A 7,459-nucleotide genomic window follows, 5' to 3' on the forward strand; every position below is an offset into this window, starting at 1 on the left:
AAATGGTTGAAAGACCTCAATGTGAGACAGGAGTCCATCAAAATCCTTGAGGAGAACACAGGCAGCAACCTCTTTGACCTTAGCTGCAGCAACTTCTTCCTAGAAACATTGCCAAAGGCAAAGGAAGCAAGGGCAAAAATGAACTATTGGGACATCATCAAGATAAAAAGCTTTTGCACAGCAAAAGAAACAGTCCACAAAACCAAAAGACAAATGACAGAATGGGAGAAGATATTTGCAAATGACATATCAGATAAAGGGCTAGTATCCAAAATCTATAAAGAACTCATCAAACTCAACACCCAAAGAACAAAGAATCCAATCAAGAAATGGGCAGAAGACATGAACAGATATTTTTTCCAAAGAAGACATCCAAATGGCCAACAGACACATGAAAAAGTGCTCAGCATGGCTCGGCATCAGGGAAATCCAAATCAAAACCTCATTGAAATACCACCTCACACCAATCAGAATGGCTAAAATTAACAAGTCAGGAAATGACAGATGCTGGCAGGGATGGGGAGAAAGGGGAACCCTCCTACACTGTTGGTGGGAATGCAAGCTGGTGCAGCCACTCTGGAAAGCAGTATTGAGGTTCCTCAAAAAGTTGAAAATAGAGCTACTATATGACCCAGCAATTGGATTACTGGATATTTACCCCAAAGATACAAATGTAGGGATCCGAAGGGGTACGTGCACCCCGATGTTTATAGCAGCAATGTCCACAATAGCCAAACTGTGGAAAGAGCCAAGATGTCCATCGACAGATGAATGGATAAAGAAGATGTGGTCTATATATACAATGGAATATTATGCAGCCATCAAAAGGAATGGAATCTTGCCATTTGCAATGACGTGGATGGAACTGGAGGGTATTATGCTGAGCGAAATAAGTCAATCAGAGAAAGACAAGTATCATATGATCTCACTGATATGAGGAATTCTTAATCTAAGGACACAAACTGAGGGTTGCTGGAGTGGTGGGGGTTGGGAGGGGTGGCTGGGTGATAGACATTGGGTAGCGTATGTGCTATGGTGAGCGCTGGGAATTGTGTAAGACTGTTGAATCACAGACCTGTACCTCTGAAACAAATAATACATTATATGTTAAAAAAAAAAGAAGATAGCAGGAAGGGAAAAATGAATTGGGGGAAATCGGAGGGGGAGATGAACCATGAGAGAGTATGGACTCTGAGAAACAAACTGAGGGTTCTGTAGGGGAGGGGCATTGGGGGATGGGTTAGCCTGGTGATGGGTATTAAAGAGGGCATGTACTCAATGGAGCACTGGGTGTTATATGCAAACAGTGAATCATGGAACACTACATCAAAAACTAATGATGTAATGTATGGAGATTAACATAACATAATAAAATTTTAAAAAACCCATTACACTGAGTCATATTCCTTCTTCCTTTGGTGGTATAACTACTCTCTTTTTTAAAGATTTATTTATTTATTTGAGAGAGAGAGAACATGCAGGAGGTGCAGAGGGAGAGAGAGAGAGAATCTCAAGCAGACTCTGTGCTGAGCCTGGAGCCCATCTTGGGGCTTGATTTCACGACCTGGAGATCATGACCTAAGCTGAGACCGTGAGTCAGACGTTTAACTGACTGAGCCACCCAGGATCCCCTATAACTACATTTTCAGTTTCAGCTCCTTTTACTAGCCAAAACTCTCTATACCTATCTTTAGTGTTTTCCTTCTAAAAATGGTTAGATTTTTAAGGGAGGAAAACATTTCCCTTACTCCCCTTTATTCTCTATTTTGAAGCTTACTCTCAATATGGGAATCTACCTTGTAAGTTGGCAAAAGTTTCTTGAACTAATGGAAAGGAATTAAAAATCCAAAGACATGATATTATAATCATTATATATATAAATGATAATATAATTATAATGCACTTTTATAATCACCACTACATTAATACGGCCACAACGGGAAAGCAGTCTCTAGCCCCTCACAGTCCTAGTAAAATAAATCATAACATTTTCTGAAATAAATTGCATTGACTGCCACTTATATTCATTATTCTAAAAGTTGAATGAAATAATTGTGAGGTTATAGGTAAATTTTTGCCCCATCTATTTTTTAAACATCAACCAAACTGCATTAGAATATGGGAAAGGTAATTAATTAAAAACAGAAGAAAAAAATTCTGGAGACAAATTTTGATCATATACATTTAGGCTTAAATTTTTAGTACTGATTCATATAGTGAAAAGCATCCACTCTATAGCATGTGGAAGTTTTCAACACAGTATGTCTTAGAGTTTTACAGATAATATAGCTTCATAATAATTGAGAAGTTGTATCTTTAATTCAAAAGGACATGATAGTTAAGGATAAGAAATAGAAATTATATATACATATATATGCGTGTATGTGTGTGTGTGTGTGTGTGTGCGTGTGTGTGTGTTTGAAAATAACATGCTTTTCAAATAACCCATATATCTCCTACCTGAAGTCGGAACCTGCTCTTCTACCATTTTCTGGAATCCCAGGATCCGGACACATGTCAGAAACCAATGCAACACCTCCTTGACTCACTATAATAGAGAGAAACATTCTTGTAATTATGTGTAGCTCTTGGGGAAATCATCAGAGATTAAATTTATGTTAGGCAGTCTTGGTTCTTAAATTATGATAACTTAAAATGTGATTTACTTAGAATTAAGACACTTAGCTATATTAAAATAAACCTTTATGTCTGAAAAACAAAGGCTTCTTATCCAGTAAAAGGAGGCCAACATTCTTTAGTTTGAACCCTTCTTCTATTGAAGTGGTCAAAATTTAGTTTTAAAAAATATATTTGCTCATATGGACAACTTTATGACAGGTTTCAACTAATAGCATGATGGGAAAAAAAAGAGCAGAATGGTGAAAATGTCAAAGTTTATACAGAAGAAAGCCTTCATCCACTATCCATGGATGAAGTGAAGAAACAAATTATCTGTTAATACCTATACAAAAGACACCTTAGATAAAACTATCTTTTATGTTTTCAACATTGAACATGTTTATCATTGAACTAAAAAAAAAAAAAAAAAGGACTGTTCTTTTATAGACATGCTGCTTTATTTCCTGTATCTGTTCCATGAAGAGCATTTCCTCCTGTTGGGATGATGTACAATCACAGTACAACAGTGATTTTAAAGTACTCACTTGCTTACTGGATAGGATAACTGCCACTCAAACACCCACCAACCCTATTTAAGCTGTCTAACCCAATCAAGGCAATTCCTTCTTTCATTCCAGAAATTAACTCAACCATGGGCTTGTGACCCAATTCCATTCAGTGAGACATGAGGGAAAGTCTCTAGCCATGCCACTGGGAAGATATTCCAGTGAGACAATAGAAACCATCTCTCTCTTTTTTTTAACTTGAAACTTACTGTGTCTGGATTTTGAATGTGGAACTTTTGGTACCATTTTGCTATGGTCCAAGGATGGGAGCAATAGTATGGATAGGATAGAAGATATATAGCAAGAATCAGGACACTTGATGTCATAGTCGAGGCAGAAAATTTACCAATTCAGGAAATTACCCTATCTCAACATTCTGTTGGATAATTCATGTTTCCTACAGCTTAAGCCCATTTGAATAGATGATTTTATTATCTGCATATGTATATGCAGATAATAGATATATTTATATATCTATAATACATATGATATATAAATAATACTATTGTGTGTGTGTATATATATATATATATATATATATATATATATTTCCCCACATATATTTTAAATGATTCCATAAGAAAAAAATATATATACATATATGGGTAGATATTGAAATCCTTAAGCATTTTATTAAAACTATACATAAAAGAGTGATGATAATTATACCAAGATTCAGTTTGCCTTGCTAAGTTAGGATGAAATTGGGATATGGACATAATCCCACATTAACTACAAATCTTTCTAGAATATATTAAATAAGTGTATTCTTAGGAAGCACTTCATCGTTCCAAATTAGTTCATCTATATTCCTTACAGGTTTTAATTGAGATTTTTATATCATCTAAAAATTATTTAGCAGTATGGTGTGAGAAATGGATTCAACTCTAAAAGTTTCTTTCCTAAACACTTGTTTTTCTCATTATCATTTAAAAACAATCCAGCACATAGGGCAGTGACATCAGTAAATGGTGGAATAGAAAGCTCCAGGCCCTCATTCCCCCCATGGAAACACCAAATAAAAAACACAGATGGAATGAAATAACTTTGTAGGAGCTCTGGAGACCAGTCAGAGGTTGATGGCAGCCAAGTGAATGTCCAGTGAAGAAAAAGCCACATTCATAATGGTAGGAGAGTTCATGAGAGTTTAACTTACCCTTACCCCCTACCTTCCCTGACATGACACAGTGGCCTCATTCCTGGTTCCCTCGCTGAGGACGAAGAAGCAAAGAGAAACTTGTTTGCAATATTCTGGCCTGTGGGCTACATGAGAGACTTTTTTTTTTTTCTTGCCTGTCCTGGAACTCATATGGGGAATGGCAGTCAGAAGCCACGGAAGGCACTGGTGGCCCTGCTACATTTAGAAAGTGCACAGGGACTGCAGCTATGCAGGCACCCGGGGCCAAGAAATTACAGGCAGAAGAATGTAACAGAATAGCTAAGATCCTGAGGAGCTGGAGTGAGGCTTTTTGGGGAAGCAAGATATTTTAAAGCATCTGGATGGGGTGGCCAGAAAAGCACACACACAGACCTAGATAAGACAAATTCACATGCAAAACTGAGAAGACTTTAAGTCTTCATGCTAGGCTAACCTTAAGGGTCAGGGGATCACTAATTTTTAAAGGTCTTCCACAATATTCTGCAAAAACTGGGAAATGTAGGTGTTTCTTCCCAATGCAGTTTTTCACAAAGATCACAAGGCATTCAAAATGTTGAAAAACGTTGCCCAATTCAAAGGAATAAAATTAATCGCCAGAAACAGTCCCTGAAGGAACACATGCATCAGATTTACTAGACAAAGACTTTAAAACAACTGTCTTAAGTATGAATTTGAATAATGTCTGAACATTTCTCAAATTTGAGGAAAGACATAAATATACAAATCCTAGGAGATACACAAATTGCAAGTAGGACAAAATCAAAGCCACTCACAATGAGACACATAATCCAACTGTCAGAAGACAAAGACAAAGAAAGAATCTTGAAAGCAGAAATAGAAAAGCATCTCATCACCATGAGGCCCCCAATGAAACCATTAGGTTTCTCAGCAGAAAACTGGTGGGACAAAAGGCAGTAAGGGGAAATATTTAAGTGCTGAAAGAAAAAAAAAAATGCTATTTACAGAGAAGTCTATATCCAGCAAAACTTTCTCCAATAATGAAGGAAAAAATAAGACACTACCAGAACAAAAAACAAACACAAACAAGCAAAAAACAGAACAAAACAAAACACAACAAAACAAAACAAAACGCAACTAAACAAGTAAAGAGGATTCATTACAAATAGACCTGCCCTATAACAAACGTTAAAGGGAGTCCTTCATATAGAAATGAAAGGATAATAGACAATAACTCAAAACAATATGAAAACACAAAGTTCTCTTATAAAGGTAAATATAGAGAGAAATATTTTCAAAATCCACTATTCTGTCATTTTGATTCACAGCTCCATTTTAAAAATCCTCTACATGATTTAAAAGACAAATGCATAAAATATTATAAATATGCATTAATAAGTACACAGTACACAATGATATAATTTGTGACGTCAGTAGCACAAAGTGGTGGTGCAGGAACTGTGAGGGAATACAGCTTTGTATGTGATTGAAGTTAAGTTTGTATCAGCTTAAGATAGATTGTTGTAACTTTAGGATCTTATGTATAATCTTCATGGCAACCATAAAGAAGATATCTATAGAATATGCACAAAAGGAAATGAGAAAGGAATCCTAATAGGTCAGAAGAAAAATTAAACACAAAGGAAGATAGTAATGGGAGAAACGACAGACAAAAGAGCTGTAAGGCAGACAGGAAACAAATAAATGTGGTAAAAATAAGTGCCTTCCAAGCAGTACTTTCTTTAAATGTAAATGGAATCAACTCCATGTATGGGTTGAATTGTTTCCCCTCAAAATTCATATGTTGAAGCCCTAACCCCCATTCCTCAGCATGTGACCGCATTTGGTGATAGGGTTTTTGAAGAGGGGATTAATTTAGAAGGAAGTCATTAGGGTGTGTCTATTCTAATATGAGTGATGTCCTCATGAATGGAGGATTAGTACACAGATAAACACAGAGGCAAGACCATGTGAAGACACGTGGGAAAGACAACCATCTACAAGTCAAGGAGAGAGCCCTCAGATGAAACTGCCTGCCAACACCTTGATCTTAACTTCCTGCCTCCAGAATTCTGAGGAAATAAATTTCTGTTGGTTAAGTCACTCAATTTGTTATGGCAGCTCTAGCAGACTAATATACTCCTCAATTAAAAGACATAGATTGGCAGAATGTATAAACAACAACAAACCAGGATACAACTATATGCTGTCTACAAGAGACTCACTTTCTATCTAAGGACATGCAGAGGTTGGTGGTCAAGAGTGGTCAAATTCGCAGAGCCAGAATGTAGAATGGTAGTTTCCCAAAGCATGGGGAGAAAGACCTGGGGAATTATCATTTAACATGTATAGAATTTCAGTAGGGAAACTACAGTTTTTCTGGAGATGGATGGTGGTGACAGATGGGCAACAATGTGAATGTACTTAAAGCCACAAAATCATATACAAAAAAATGGTTAAAATGGTAAATTTTATGTTATTTGTATATTACCACTGTGGTGTGTTTATGTGTGTGTATCCCAACAAGTTATAAATCTGTGACCTATCAGCAAATTAAATTCTACTAATCTGATAGTTCTAGAACAGTCCCCCTTATCCACATTTTCACTTTTTGTGGTTTCAGTTACTTGGGGTCAACCACGGTCCAAAAGCAGATGATCTAAATCCTAGGCTAAGTCACAACACCTGTGACATTCACCTCACTGCATCTCATCAGGCAGGCATTTTATCATCTCACATCATCACCAGAAGAAGAAGGTGAGTGCAGGACAATAAAATATTTTGAAAGAGAGAGAGAGAGAGACGATATTCACATAGCTTTCATTAAAGAATATTGTTATAATTGGTCTATTTTATTAGTAGTAATTGTTGTTAGTCTGTCACTGTGCCTAAATTTATAAAATTAAATTTTATCATAGCTGTGTACGTTTACTGCATATGGGGTTCCATACCGTCCGATGTTTCGGGCATCTGCTGGGAGTCTGGGAATGTGTCCCTTATGGAGAAGGGAGGATGGATGAACTACTTTTATCCCCAAACCCATGGTTTCATAGTCTATACCATGTGCTAGGACAGAGTTCTCAATCAGTAGGCAGTGGTCTCCTAATCAGTCTCTAAAATTTGTTTCCCAAAGAGGTTCTAGTTTTAACGACCTCAA

The sequence above is a fragment of the Leptonychotes weddellii genome, chromosome 2, assembly GCF_054177405.1.
Source record: "Leptonychotes weddellii isolate Sample4059 chromosome 2, ASM5417740v2, whole genome shotgun sequence".
In the NCBI taxonomy this organism is placed as follows: Eukaryota; Metazoa; Chordata; class Mammalia; order Carnivora; family Phocidae; genus Leptonychotes; species Leptonychotes weddellii.